The 16,393-nt window shown below is 37.4% G+C and overlaps 3 long non-coding RNA genes across 3 annotated transcripts; 1 reads left to right on the top strand and 2 right to left on the bottom strand.

Moving 5' to 3' along the window:
* Positions 1–7,225: 7,225 nt before the first annotated feature.
* On the top strand, positions 7,226–8,360 carry LOC142223523 (uncharacterized). The gene is made up of 2 exons (XR_012718769.1): positions 7,226–7,743; positions 7,809–8,360. It is a non-coding gene; the product is annotated as an uncharacterized LOC142223523 (long non-coding RNA).
* Positions 8,361–13,833: 5,473 nt separating this feature from the next.
* LOC142223524 (uncharacterized) lies at positions 13,834–14,328 on the bottom strand. The gene is made up of 2 exons (XR_012718770.1): positions 14,065–14,328; positions 13,834–14,005 (listed from the first exon to the last, which is right to left on the bottom strand). It is a non-coding gene; the product is annotated as an uncharacterized LOC142223524 (long non-coding RNA).
* Positions 14,329–15,605: 1,277 nt separating this feature from the next.
* LOC142223895 (uncharacterized) lies at positions 15,606–16,312 on the bottom strand. The gene is made up of 3 exons (XR_012718946.1): positions 16,207–16,312; positions 16,067–16,145; positions 15,606–15,989 (listed from the first exon to the last, which is right to left on the bottom strand). It is a non-coding gene; the product is annotated as an uncharacterized LOC142223895 (long non-coding RNA).
* Between the last annotated feature and the right edge of the window lie 81 nt (positions 16,313–16,393).

Below are 16,393 nucleotides of genomic sequence, written 5' to 3' on the forward strand. Positions count from 1 at the left end.
TCAAGGGCTTCCTCTTCACAGATCTCGGTGACTCTCGCAACAATCCGCGGTTCAGCTTTGGTGAGGCTTGAGCCTGTAGAAACTTCCCGCATATGATTTTCGCCATAGTCTGTAGGTTTTATGTCTCCTTCGGCTTCGCTAGGAGATTTTTTTCACTGCTGACTCTACCTCGCAGGTAGATTCAGACGGATCACTGTTGATATTCTCTTTCCAGAAGATCTTCGGCTTTTCGGCATTCAGTCCGCAAATGTTCAACTGAATAGATCTGAGTGCCGAATATCAGATGAGCCAGTTTTGGCTTCAGACCTGCTTTTATGATGTCTATGACTTCGTGTTGTTGGAGTGGCTCTCGCAATTGAGTTCGAAGGCTGTTAATTGCGTCGATAAACTGCGTCACTCTTTCCTCGCGGCCTTGCTTACGATCCATCAATTGCCTCAACACCTCCACGTTGGAGTGGTATCGTTGAAATTCCCGCACGATATCACATCTAAGGTTCTTCCAATTTATATGGGGATGTAGTTTTATGCGGTCCCAGTACCATTGGTTCGCTCTTCCTTCCAGCAAGTGGTGAAATCCTTCCAATAGTTCTTCATCAGAGCATTCATAACTTCGCTGCATTCTGTCAACTCGAAATATAAAGTCCTCTATCAAAGGAGTTTTAGAGGTCCCATCGAATTTTATGCCCCATTTATTGAAACTTGGATATTTGGGTCTAGATATGTGCTCGTCTGGATATGGCGTTTGATTTCGCGAATCTCTTGTATAACCGGTTGACCTATTTCGCCTTTCATTATTGTTTCCATTCTGGCCTAGGGAAGGCATGTTTTGCGCCCAATCTATCCCCCTGGAATTGTCCCTCGTATCCTCTGGGGAAACTGCTTCCCCTGAGAGGGCAACCCTCACTGCTACTTCTACAGCCTCTTTCATCTCCGACCTAATTAATTCCAACATCGCAGCCGGGTCAATTTGTTGATCATCATATGATTGCCTGGCATCGTTTCCTTGTCCATCACTGGTCTCTTTGTTTCCTAAAGGGAAGTGATGATGTCGCCTCGTTGTCCTGGTACACCAGACCCCAACGCAAAATCATTGACTTGACCGTCGGTTGCCGGCTGACTAGTACCATCATTTACCTCCCTATTAACATTACGGGTACTCATCCCCTGGCCACTGCCAGACGCCGCCAAATTCGATCCTTTAGGCATCATTAGCCTTAAATTTACCAAATACTACTCAGTTACACAAAAAACACAAAAAAGGTTAACAAAAAGAAATTTCTTCAAACTGAAGGTCAAAAAAATTAACTTCCTGCGATGTAGAAGATTTATTTACCAAAATATAAGCAGAGTATGAAATTTAATATGTTTTCTCCAAAGGGTGTATGGGGAAATATATATATATAGGATTATGTTTGGTTTTATAAAAAGTTATTCAAAAATGTAATGCAAAAATGTTCTGAAAATTTACACTCAAAAAACTAATATGTACTCCTGTTCTTCCTATCCACGTCTTGACGGATAACCGAATCTCTCAAAACTTTAAATAAATTGATATATATAAACCTATGCGGTAACATATACAAATGGATTGACGCTTAATAAGACTATTACATAACGGTGAGATATGGATGCAGTTATTATAAATAGACGTACGTCATAATCATTGGACGATTTGTCCTCAAAGCTAACTTACTTACAGGTCATAATGGTCCACAAGAATGCCAACTTGTTGGCGATCGTCCAAATAGTGTTACGAGTTCCGAACTTGACTTTCAACAACAAAATTGACTCTTTGCATTGTGTGCAAAATTCAAGACTGTAAAAAGTTGCTCCCTATGGTGTCATTCCGACGCTTCGGGTTTCCGTTGTTAGAATGCGCAAATGCATGATAAAAAACGCTATTGCATGACTTCATAACTAAACAACTATCTTTCCGATCAAAAGGCTCGTAATACGTTGGGCGCCATTGTAATGGGTTGTTAGGACACGATTTAGGATCGTTGCGAACAAATAAGCCATTTGTTCTTGGTCACTAGATGTCGTTAGTGATCCCAGAAAATATGCATCGGCAGGTCTATATGGTGGCACAATGGTGTTTCGATCCGGCTGTAGCTCGGTCAGGCGTGAGACTTAACCTGTCTAAATTACTCATCAACACTACCCATTAAGATTTAAGTACCACATTCAATTGAGATCACCCAAGAACTCCTCTCACCAAAACCGTAATAAGGTGGACCTAGGTGTTATTAGATCCATCGTAACCCTCCCTTATGGATGAACTCTATTATCATCCCCAATGGACTGCTATCAATAAAGCAAGCCCCAAAAAGAATCGCGATCAATCACCATGCACTATGTTACCCCATAATAATTCACTTAAACCATCTTACTCATAATTGTCCTTCTCATTGACAAATTCACTTAAGTTTATTCTCCATTTTCTTCCTTAAGAATAGCATATATAACATAAAACTACACCATATACTTTTTAATCCCTAAAATTCAATCAGGGCAAAAATTTATACGACAATATTAACAATAATTTCTCGGTGTATAAATATTGAATATAATTCGAAAACGCAAAATAATATTTATAACTTTCCTCTGGAATTCAATCTGGGTAAATATTCCTACAATATTTCTAACAATAATTTTTGGGTGTATAAATGTGGAATACAAATAAAAAAATCTAATAATAATTATTTATAGTTCTTAAAGAAAATGATTTGTACAATTACATTGCATTACACAAAGTAAACAAAAAAATTATGACGACAAAACACCTGTACCATCATATACGGGACTGGATAAGGAACCTGAAACCTACCCAGTTTATCGAGGGAATCAAACAGTTACCTCCTCCTTAATTCTCAACCTCTATCCTACCGAGCTCGATATCGTAAGGTTTGCAAACAAATTCTTTGCTATAAAAAACATACAAAAAGGGTAGCTTTCAGAGACCCTATCTTGGACACGTACCATAAGTAGACAAAATTGTTTCTCATATATAATTTATTACCTAATTCATATCATATTATACCCATTATCTTTTCTTATGTAATTATATTGTGGTGAGATAAACTTTTAGCTCCCCCTACTCGTATTAATTACCCATAAAAAGATAATGCACGAGTGGAGACATGAACCTTAAAAAAATATGTAACTACTTTCTCATCCGCGCCAGGTTATGCCATATCTTGGGGCTAAATTATTAGCTTTTTTATATAAATATACTTATACTGAGGGTTTGGTAATAAGATATATGTTTCTACGGCGGAACAAAATAAAAGGAAATACGCGTATATAGGTATAAATTCTAAATAATAATAATTTGGCAATAAATGTAAAATGAGCGTAATTAAAAGACTGGTCAATGAATACTTGTATAAGAAAACAAAATTAACAGACAGACTATAAGACCAGCATATTTTTAGGCAGTATGAGGTTGTGCGTAGCAGTTTGCTCTCTCCTCGCTAGAACAGTTGGATATCTTCTAGATTATCTTGTGGTACTTATCCTGGCGCCGAGCTTACGCTGGCTCGATATTCAAGTACTTGTTGAAAAGTAGATGTTATTCGTATCTCCAACTCTATCTGCAATGTATTCGTTGGTTGAGTATCGATCTGCTGCGTCAGTGCGTTGGCGTTGTACTACAATGGAGTGACGGATTTCTGCAACTGCTGTACCACGCTGCACTTCCAAAATTGTATTGCATCTGTTGTTGAGTGGTGGCAAATGATGTTGAGCTGCTTGTGGTGACAATTCCAAACTCAGTATCACTGTTCCCCAATGGATGGTATATTTAGCACGTGGTACCCTGGGAATGTTTCTTGGTGGAGTTTCTGAGGTTTTTTCCTAGGTGGAGGCAGGAGGGCTTCAATCATATGGCACCTTGTGGATGACTGTGTTACAGTGGCGTGACCGCTACCGTGTACACCTATCGCTGAAACACTCAATCAGAATATCCCGTTGTCAACCAGTGGCTCGCGTTATGAGAAATTTTACAGCGAACACTATTGTAACTGCGACGTCACCTGCTAACACAGTTCTGCTGGAAAATTTTCTTAATTCTGTGTGCTTCCACGTGTGCTATAATACAGCTAAAGATGACTTGTCTGTGCGCCTTAGTTGTCAATAAAATGAAGCGCCAAATTCTAATCATCACCGACTACTCTCTGCCTTTGACAATTCATTCTATGAAATTGACAAACAACCCTGTCCCCACAGGCGGTGTTCACATACATCATCATGTGATTCCAATGCATGGGGTGTTCATATGCATAACCGATTGGTTTAAACACAGGGTGACGTTACAAATCTCCTCCTTATGTTCAGCTTTCGAGCAGTGCTTGCATTCTATACTGCAAGGTCGACGTGACAAAGCGTCAGCGTTACCGTGTTTTCCACCTTTTCTATGCTCGATACTGATATCATAGCTTTGGAGCCTCTTGATCCAACGTGCCAGTTGAGCTTCCGGATTCTTGAATTGAAGCTCAGGACTGAGTGATCAGTCCTGAGCAAGAAGTGTTGTCCATACAAATATTTATGATAATGTTTTACACTCTCTATGATGGCTAGCATCTCTCGTCGCGTTACACAGTAGTTATTTTCGGGCTTGGACAACGTTCGGCTGAAATATCCAATGACCTTCTCCTTGCCGTCTATCTGTTGAGATAGCACACAACCAATACCATGCGCGCTAGCATCTGCTTCCAAAACAAATTTTTCGCCCGGAATAGGATACGCTAGAACAGGAGCTGAACATAAAAGTTCTTTTAAATGTTGGAATGAATCCTCCTGTTCGTCGCTCCACTGGAACTTCTGACCTTTTTGCGTCAATTTATGGAGACTAGCGGCGATGCTGGCGAAGTTTGGGACGTATCGTCGGTAATATGTACATAACCCAAGGAAACTTCTTAATTCGTGGCCAATCTCTGACAGCTTGGATTTTGTCTTCATCGGTGGATATGCCCTCTGCAGTCACATGATGACCCAGGTATTTAACTTCCCGCTAGAAAAGGGAGCATTTCTTTGCGTTAAGGCGTAGACCAGCGGCTGACAATTGCTGGTCATCACTATGATGTCATCCAAGTATATCAAGCACGATTTCCAGTGCAACCCCTTCAGTACCCGCTCCATCAATCTTTCGAAGGTAGCCGGAGCGTTGCAGAGCCCGAACGGCATTACATTGAATTGCCAGAGACCGCCATTAACGCCAAAAGCCGTCTTTTCCTTGTCTTTATCGGCGATCTCTACTTGCCAATATCCACTCTGCAAATCAATCGTAGAAAACCATGTTGTTCCGGCTAGTGTGTCCAACGTGTCATCAATGCGTGGAAGCGGATAACTGTCCTTTTTGGTGACATCATTCAGTTTTCTGTAGTCCACGCAGAATCGGGTACTTCCATCTTTCTTTTTGACCAGCACAACTGGGGAACACCAAGGACTTGATGATGGCTCGATCACACCACTCTCCGCCATTTCCTTTATGAGCTTTTGAACTTCGTCTCTTTTTGCCAGGGGAACACTTCGTGGTTCCTGTTTTATGGGCCTTTCTTCTGCGGTTTTAATTTCATGTTTCACTACAGATGTTCTTCCTTGATTTCCCTTTTCAGAAGCAAAAGCAGAGGCGTTTTTCCACAACAATTGCTTGGCTTTATTTCTCTCTGACGGCGATAGATGACGTGTCCAAGCCTCGACATACCTTTCTAGATGTTTTCTCACTGCTCCATGTGTCTTTGATGAGTTGCCTTCCAAATTGACTATTGCCTCGGCTGGTGTACATTTGCCAATGTCAGAAAATTTTACAATTTGCTCGTGATTGTCAGACAAGTTCAAGACACAAACTGGTATTAGTCTCTCTTCGTTCGTTGTTACCAGAGCATTTGCCATCAAGATGTTGTTGCTTTTGTTTTCTGCTGGTTCAACCCATATAATTGCTTCGGCATTCGGTGGTATAGACTCTGACTGGCTCGTTGTCAAACGTCTGACAGGTGTATTCTCACTATAGCCCACGTTTACCGTTATTTCGGCATCGCACCATGTCATTACACGACGCTTCATATCCAGATTGAGACCAAAAGCAATCATGAAATCCGCTCCAATTATAACTTCGTCTACTATATCGGCCACAATGAAATCATAAGTAACGGATTTGTTAGCAATAGTTAATTTTACGGCGACCTTTCCATATACGGTTGCGGGTTCCCCTGTAGCCGTGCGTAACTTGACTCCAATCAGTGGTGTAACTTTTCCTTTTACTAAATCAGATCTAATGATAGAATTTGATGCACCAGTATCCAACGTCAAAGTACGCTTGTCGCCATTAATAACACCCGCAATAGTTAAATTGTTATTTTTCTGTTGAACTATTGCTATGGAGATGGTGGGGCCATCGTCTGTGGGAGCCAGCTCTTGCCCCGCTGAACTAGCTCGATTTAGTTTAAAGGTGACTCACTTGACTGTGGGGTCACCTTCTTATGGCTATTGTTTAATGGAGATGGTGATGTGGATCTTGACCGTTTGCGTCGTGCTTTGCATTCTCGAGCTAGATGTCCCGGCTTATCACAGTTATAGCATTTGATCCGGGACTCTCACATGGGTATGTCAAAAGCACTAGCCGCTCAACTTCTGTTGCGAAATCTTGTAGGGTTTCATTCGATTTCTGGATTCTTCCTCTCAATTCCATTCTGAAGATGTCCTGCTTGTGCTCTCCACCATACTTGCGTTGAAGTGCCGCTATTACTTCATTATAGTTATTTCTAGAAGCAGCGGGAAACAAAACACTGAGCATTGATGTGTAATCTACAACACTCGAAGCCACAGACGGAGTTTCTACACTGCTGGTATTGACGAGTATTGATTCATCAATGTCTTCCTTATAATCAAACTCATGCGTCGCAATGTCCATATTACGCCGTTTAAGTCTTCCACTCGAAGCTCATTAAACTTCATTGTAGATTTTTTTTCGTTATTTCGCTTCCGACACCAATTGTTACGTTTTTATATTTAGGCGTTTTTAATTACCCGACAATTAAAATACTGTTCGTTTCAATAACGTTAATCTACAATTTATTTACTATGACTTCACTTTACAATTCGTTCACACTGATGTTATTCGTTTGACGCTTTAATTAAGACTGACTCGTTAGCAGCATGCGAGCGCTTTTATATATGACGATCTGGCAATACGAGAACATTCTGGCAGCACTACAATATTCTGGCAACGCCAGAACATTCTTTGACAACGCTAGAAGTATCTACGACCATTCCCAATAAACACAGGATGAGCGTTTTTCAAATGCAACAACTTTTCAGTTTGAGGGTAAATATAATTTTCAACAGAAATTCAACTTGACTTGAAATAGCTCATCTTCAATACATCTTCAAATTGTTTGCGAATTACTTCCAATTTGCCAAAATGTTGACGAAATCTTTGAAAAGGTGTTGAAGATAATATGAGAAAACTTTGGCAAAACACTACCCTAAAATGCAACGAAAAAACCATGTGGTTTTCAATACTTATTTGTGCAACGAAGTTCGTGGTCAATTGCAAGAAATAAAAAAAAATGGAAAATTTTAGACAAATAACCAAATAGTTTATAAAAAACAGTCACTAAATGTATATCTCTTTGCAGAAAACTAAAATTATGGATTCTACGTTCTTGAAAACATTAAAAAGCTGACCGGTGAAAAAATGGTGGACAATTAACTGGAACTGCTTCAAATAGTTTATAATAATTGGTACGTCAATATGAAAAATTAAATCAACACTTTAGAGAAGTCACTAAATCTAATTCTCTTTGCAGAAAACTAAAATCTTTGGATGCTACATTCTTGCAAACATCATTAAGAAGCTGACCAATTAAAAATGAGTGGCTTATCGACAAGAAAAAGTTTCCAGAAACATTACAAGTGCAACCAATTAAAATTGTTAAAAACAACAAATTGTTAAAATCAACAACTTCTGGATGAAAATGTGCATCACATCGTCAGTTTAATTCATATGCTATTATCAGTTTAAAGTAGATATTTCGTGAATTCCTTCTGCTGGAAATCAATTCTAACACGCGGTCCAGTACGTTCCTAATTTCAAATTGCCCGCATGTTAATAAATTTTAATGCTGTTTTATGACACCAAAAGGAAGGAAATCGAATTATCAATGCAAAAGTGTTTACTATTAATGTTTAAGATATTTAAAGTTTTGTTATTTGTTTTTTGTTCTTATTTGTTGATATGTTTAATAAGATTATTATTTATCAATTGGTATTGTAGTGTATTATGTAGTGTAGTGTATTATTATATATTATTATATATTTTATTTTGATGAAAATGAATAAATTATACAAAATTTATAGAATTTTGGCTTTGACTTTCGATTTGAAGTGGGGATATCATTCATACAAATTTAGGTTGAAAAGTATTTGCAACGATGTTAATTTTGAATTTGACTCGCATCGAAAATTGTTTGACAAATTATTGAGTAGCGATGCATTTCAATTTGAGGATAACACTTGAGATATTATTGCTAATGTGTTGAATTTCACTGTTGAGGGTAATGTCTGTTTTTTTGTTGAGAACGCGATTTTCTCAACAATTTCTCAACTTGAATATTATCCTAATCCTTTGAAAAAATGTTTGAAAAATTGTTGAAATTTAGCATTTTTCAAACGTTTGTGTTTATTGGGTTAAGTTATTCATCTGGTGGCTGCCAAACACATATACACTCACATAGATATATGCTCGCATTACTACAACAACAATAACAATAGACAATGAAATGAAATGAGAATGCAAAATAACAAAGCAAAGGGGTTGTTATTCTATGAGAGAGTAAGAACTAACATTTCGATATGAAAATAGGCAAACAAAAGAACATAGAAGAAATCCAGGAAAGTACTAGAAAATGAATAGATGATTCCAACAAGTGATAACGAAATTTTATCGTTACAATTTGAAATTTTAAATTAACGGGAACTAATTTAAATAAACTTAAATCTATAATTATCAAATTCGTAACAATATAAAAATTAATATCAAAGTACAATAGTTCGGCTTATCGCTCCACAATTCACTTCAAAATCGTTCGTTCACAAAATATTCCAAATTCTCCTTATGTTTTTTGCAATTATGAAGCTAATTGCAAAACATAAGGAGAGTTTGGATATATGCATATAAAAAAATTATAATAATAATTCAAATTAACGTAGTTAAAATTGACTGGTTCTTCAATCATAAAGAGAAAAAAATAAATCATTAAATAAATAAACTATTACTAATTCCCAAAAATTCTAATAAATAAATAAATCTAGCATAAGGATTAACCCAAATTACAGTCCTTCACCAAAATCCTGTGGCAATGGAGGGAACGCGAATCAGGAAAGTAAACACTTGAATAATTATCACTTTCAATTTCCACTAACCAATCTCTTAAAATCCCCAGACGCTGCCTATTGCAACAATTCTTACCGGCATATCCTGGACCGCTCCAGACTAGTCAACGACTAAAAACAGCCCTAGGGTAAGGACATGATGGGTATCCTAAATATCAAAACGCATACTAATCCTATTTTTCGATTAAATACAGAGTCCTGCCCAGAATTATCTCCACATACACACACATCCAAGGACAAATCAGGTGAGTTCTATTTCAATCATAGACCAAGAAAATATAGAGGCATACCTTTATAATTCACCATGGTTTTGTTTATTTGCAGTGCGCAGTCATTCCACTCAATTGCGCAGTCAAGTGACTCAATTTCTTTTTGGAAAACGAGAATAACCGTATAAATTAGTAAATTTTCATTACAAAAAAGGTGTAGATGAATAGTATTTTATAAACTTTCACAATATTTGGTGTTTCAACGAGAGAACAAAGGAAAGAAAACAAATTAAAGAATCACTCAATTGCAGACGAAAAAGGACCATCTACGGTGTGCAGACAAACTACAGCGCTGTGAATTCACTTGAGATGTCTATACCTTCCTTGGTCTATGTTTCAATTCACTTCATACCATCGGTCTATCTCAAAAATCCAAAACGGTCTATTGGTCCAAGTTCCAATATGACCAAACCCAAGAAAAAAAAAATAAATAAATAAATAAAAAACAAAAATTTCACAAATCCAAAAATTCCAAAATAATGTAATTCAAAACTCCTACAAACTAAAAACCAAAAACTACAAGCTGACATAGAGCCTCAAACTCGCTGTAGGCTAAAATATAAATCCAATTACTTAAAACTATTCCAGTAAAACTAGTTAATCTAGACTATTGCTTCAAATCCTTGGCATGAAATACCCCTAAAAGCTTACCATTTAGATCTTCCATTTCTTAAAGTGAATTCCCCACAGGTCGCACAATTCTACACTTGAAAAATTTCTTATCCAATTTCGCAATATAATTGTCTTGAAAACTGCTTTGCCTAAAACTTCGGCGAAATACCTCTTGTTCGGGAAAGAATTTAATTCGGCGACAACGAAGATTGTAGGATTTCTCACACTTGAGATAGGCTTTGTGTAAGCTATCTCTAATCAGTTTTCGCGTCAGTTCCATTTTCTCCGATTTGGGAATAACCTTCAATTCAGGATCACTTAACAGATGGAATTTACGAACGATCGTGTATACGCTTCCATGATTCACCATATTAACTCCAAAAATTACGTAATATGGTGTCACATTGATAGCGCTATGAACAGAGGAGCGTAGCGAACACTCTACTTCGGATAAATGCTTATCCCATTCGCGGTGGTCCTCCTGTAAATAAGCTCTTATTGCGGACAAAACCGTCTGGTTGACCCGCTCAGAAGCATTTGCCTGTGGCGAATGGGTAGCTGTTCTCATATGCGTTATCCCGAAGCTCTTAACCATATCCGAGAATTCTTTACCCACAAACTGTTTGCCGATGTCGGAGACAATGACTTCGAGAGTGCCATATTTATGAAAAACTTCAGAAATCATAAATTTCACCACATTTTTGGCACTCGCCTTAGCCATTGCCTTCAATAGGACATACTTGGACAGATGATCCAAAACTTTAAAAGTAAAAGTATTTCCATTTTTCGATCGCGGTACGGTCCTAGAAAGTCGACATAGATTCGCTGGAATAGTCGCTCAACTTCCGCTTGATTTTCCATTGGTGGACGTAGACTTGTTTTTGCCGGCCTCGTCTCCTTGCAGACTTCGCATCGTTTCACAATACTTCCCACTTGTGTGACCATGTTGGGCCAAAAGAAATATTCTTTTACACGACGCAAAGTTTTGTGAAACCCGCTGTGTGCAGCTTCAGGTGGACAATGAGCCTTTTCAATAATTTCTTCTGACGTTAACTTTTGCGAAAAATATGCAATGGGATGCTCCCCGTCCTCATCATCCTTCTGAAATAGGACCGCCCCTATTCCAAGGTCGGAAGCATCGCATTGCACATAAAAGTGTCTTTCAAAGTTTGGATGAGAGAGTACTGGGCTTGTGACCAGGGCCTGTTTCAACTGATTAAAAGCAGCCTTTGTTTCATCTCCGAATGAAAAAGTTTTGCCCTTCTTAAGGGTAACAAAAATTGGTGTGCTATCGTCGCGTATAAACCGTATAAAACGCCTATACCATCCCGTAGCTCCCATGAAACTCCTAACTTGTTGGGCCGTCTTTGGATAATCATAGCGTGTAATCGTCTCTACTTTGGCTGGATCCGCCTTGAGAGTTCCCCCACCAACAATCGCAGCTCTTTAAAGCAGAACTTTGACTATCTCACATTTATTGTGAGCCCCGATTCAGCCACACGCTCCAGCAACTCCAGGTGAGTGCCAAAATCTGGAGATACCACCAAGAGGTCATCCAAATAGACAAAAACCTGATCTCTCAGTGCCGCAGGAATCACTTTATCCATTAAACGGCTTAACCTCTGAGCTACATTACACAACCCAAATGGCATGACCGTAAAATGATAAAGTGGCCTCCCAGGCACCGTGAAAGCGGTCTTTTCCCTCCTGGACTCATCAAGGGGTATCTGCCAGAATGCATCCTTAAGGTCTGAACTTGAAATTCATTTTCAAAACGTTGGTATTGATTAAGTAAAGCCGTCTGTATTTCATTCCAATCACGAAATTGAACAAATTTACGATGGTTCCAATACAATCGAGAGCTGGATTTTCCAGGAGTTGATGAAATTTTGTCAGGAACTCTTCCTCCTGACAATCATAATCCCTTTTAAATTCTCCAACACGAAATATAAATTCATGAACATTCATAGTCTTGCTTGTGCCATAAAATTTGGCTCCCATTTGGCCAAATTAAACTTGTTTGAAGTCTCCGTATGGACACTTCCCATTGGTCGGTGATAACTTGCACCCTGTGCAGCTTGATTGGAGAAATGTGCCTGATGCGGTTGTGAATGCATTGGTGGTGGTGGAAAATTCAAATTAGGCAACTCATAATGTCGGTTTTGTGCCAAACCCTGTACTGGCATAAAATTGTCTGACTGACCTCCACTTAACCAGTTCATATTACCCCTCGCAACATGTTCTCCTTCAGCTGCTGCGGATTGACGATCAAATGGTGGCATTCTAGAGTTGGCTCTTGGCCCTGATCTTGAAGGTAACGAATAACGTACGTTTGTGCGTGGGCCACGGCCAACATTTGCATTAGCTGGTGTATTTGATGGAGGCAGACCTTGAGCCGTACTTGCCTGTTGGGCAAGTAAAGCCGGCAAGGTACTACCCCCAGGAACATTCTGCACACTAGCGTGTTCCATCCTAGGCTGCAAATCACTACCTTTACTTACAGAACGATCAATATAATCAAATAAAAATTATCCAAAAACAACAGTCCCCGCAAAAAATATAATCACGCCAATAAAAATAAACTAAGCCAATGAAAAAAAAACACAAAATAATGAATTAAATCTAAAATAAACCTAATCCAACTTCTACTAGAAATAACAATAATAAGGCCCTAAAATTAAAAAAAATGGAAACTGCCAAAAATTCAATAAAAATATATATAAAAAATAAGCATAAAATAAAGCAAAAATTCATAGAAGACCAATTGTCTTATATAAACGTTGATAACTCCGTATAAAAAGCTCAATAATATAAATATAACTAGAATAAAATCAGACCCAATACAGAAACTTAGTAACTCAAACAATTTTCCTTTCCACTCAGGGAATAAATCAACCCAAGCGATGCTAACTGGAAAAACTAAAATTGTTATACTATATCGGCGGTAGGCTCTAGCATAGTAAAGGTAAGGAAAGGTAAATTCCATATACGTACTCAAAAAAAACTCTGTAGCCTGTGGTCTGTGCCACCTCTGCGCCTGCAGGACAAAATTCTTCTCTCCCTGATATTCCAAACGTAAGTCCAAAAACAAATATTTCTCACTAACTGTAAAACATATCATAAACATTGACCGCTTCTCCTGTGCATAGACCTCACGCCTCCGAGCTTCCAAGACCCAGCACAATGAAGCCACGGACAAAAGAAAATGACACATTCGCAACGAAGCTACGCGCCCCCTAGAAAAAAATTACTCGATTGGACGGGTCTTCGGTGAATCAAACGACTTGATCCTGCACTCATAGAAAAATTATTACCATACGGGCTCAAATCGACACCGTACGTTATTGATAGTTAGCCAACCCCGTATGGTACAATATCAATACCGAATGGTACAGCCGGTACGCAAAGCATGAAAGTACCATTCGGTATTACTGAAGTACCTATATGGTATTGAAAATAATACCTAATACGGTTTTATTATTTATACCACAAAGGTATTGATATATAAACAGTATTGGGTTTATACATATTTAGTTTAATAATACACACGCAAAAAGTCTTTGTTTCTTCGTCTCTTTAATTCATTTAATACATAACATACATACAAACACCTAGCCATTTCTCCATGCAATGTTTTTCTCCCAATTCAGCTCCATGTCGCTCTTCAGGCACTGCATCCCTCGAGTCGTCTGTTGTGGTATTTGGATGGTTTTTGTATGCCAATTACGCATCTAATTAAAGAAGGTTCGCATTAAAAAACTTTAGAAATATTAAAAAATATTATACTTACCTTTACTTTGCTATATTCACAGAAATGATTTTTTCGGTAGTCATCTTATCCCAAAATATTGTTATTTACAAGCCACATGAAAAAAAAAAATAAACTACAAAGGCGACCAATTATACGTTACGGCGATGCGATAGTTAATACCATAGTAATACCGGATGTAAATGATTTGATATATAGTGGTATCAAAATTAAAGGGTAACGGTATTTATTAATACCAAACGGTAATGGCCACATACCGCCTTTTTTCTACCAGTGTGGGAACTGCGAGATGTGCTGGAAAATAAACAAAATAAACTAGTTGGCTATTGAATTGAATTTTGAGAGGAATTAATTTGTGCTAGATAGCAATTAACACGAATACATGTAACTATTAAGTCTTCTAGCCAATATAATTATACTCAACAATTTTCCGTCTCGAAAGTTCTGGCCAACTTGTGCCAAAAATGTAGCAAACTCGTTAGGGACTCTTAAATTACCTAAACGGAACTCATTCCTGAACTAAAGGCCGGTACTATGTTCATTCTTGCGAAAATTTTTTATAGAAACCATTATTTCGCACATAGAAAGCGGTGTTTATTTAGGTAACTTAGAGCGCTATTTTACAGGGAGCGATATTGGATTAAGTTGGTGGTTGCTGCTTGCTATTACAAAATTGTAAGGGACAGGGTTTATTGATAGAGCGGTGGCACCTTTGCATTTTGCTGCGGCTTGAACTCGCCGGATTCGTGGATTCGTTTCCGCTCATATCCACTTACAAATAAATTTATGTGCCAAGGTGGTCGATAATAACGTTTTTACGTTTCACAAATAACAGTTGACGGTTACACTTGGAATTTGAATCTTCATAAAGAAGAAAACTATGACGGTCGGACATTCCTCAAACGAGCTAAGCAACCAAAACATTCAAAATTTTGTTACAGAGATTTGACAACGAGTTGAGAGTCAGTTGATGATGACTCTTGGGCAGCCCACCCACAATATGACCCAAAATGGCCATCCTTATGAGATGCCTAATGCCCTATCTTACTTTTGTAGACATCTCCCAAAATATATATTATTCTCCTTTTCTTCTACAACTACCTACTCAACCCCTTTGACGGAATCAAAACATTATTGTTTTAAATTTCGATGCAATCTTCACATATTTTTAATTTATTATTATTTTTTTAAAGTGAGTTGGATTTAAACTAGTATAATCTTAAATACAATATTACTAACTAATCATACATACAGAATTTTTTAAATAAAATATATAATATTTAAATAAAATATTAATAACAATAGAAATCAATTTTTCTTTTTAATCTTTTTTTCATTTATGATTTTTTTTGTAATAACAAAAATAAAGAAAGGAAACAGAATCTAAAAGGTATTTTAGATTTAGATTTTTGGGTAGAATAGTTAATATTTATGTTAGGTAAGGTTTTTCATATATTTTATATAAGGAATATGTGAATTTTTTAACTATTTAATATTGTTGATGATTTTACTTTCTTGTGTTTCTTTTTTAAGTATCAATTATTTGTTAGTTTGGTTGTAATGTAGTGTAATAATTGTTTCGTGTTTAGACTAATATCTTTAATATTTTACGTTCACGCATTTAGGTTACGTTTTGGAACACCCACGTGCTCTTTAACGTCTTTCTTTTTTTCTTCTTTTTGATCGAATTTTAACTAATTTCTATCGCCTTTTATCCAATTTTATGTATTTTCTTTGCAATTTTCATTCAAAAGTTGTTTTTCCGTTACCATTCATCTACTACCATCTATTGGCCTGTTGGCTAACTATTTTTTTTATAGCAAGTTTTCATGTGGTTTGTATACTCACTGTTTGCCTGCTTCTCTCAATTTTACAATGAAATTTCCTTCGGGATACGTGTAGATGGTGCCACTATCGTTTCCCTTTTGTTTTACCGCCACAATATCCTATGAAGTAAATGCATTTTGATTCGGATTAGGACCTAACCAATTTATTACACAAATGGAAAAAATGTGTTCCTTACCCGAGGTATGAATTATTCGCACACTTATAGCAAACTCTGCATACAATGTCAATGCCACACATCAAATAAATCAGGGAAACTAATTAATACCAAGAAAACTAATTAATCCCTGTTTTATTTGGACAATTGTCATTTCTTACCAAGTACTCTTGGTAGCAATACATGTGACCACAGAACTCACTTCTTATCACTTTATACTCTACTTTTTCTAAGGTTATAAACTGCACTATTGAATGGTAAACTGTGAATAATCACACCACTTTTACAATCCTAACTATATATACTGCCATCTATTTTGCCAATCTGTCCCTGTAGTGGTGTCTTTGA

Source organism: Haematobia irritans, chromosome 2, assembly GCF_050003625.1.
Source record: "Haematobia irritans isolate KBUSLIRL chromosome 2, ASM5000362v1, whole genome shotgun sequence".
In the NCBI taxonomy this organism is placed as follows: Eukaryota; Metazoa; Arthropoda; class Insecta; order Diptera; family Muscidae; genus Haematobia; species Haematobia irritans.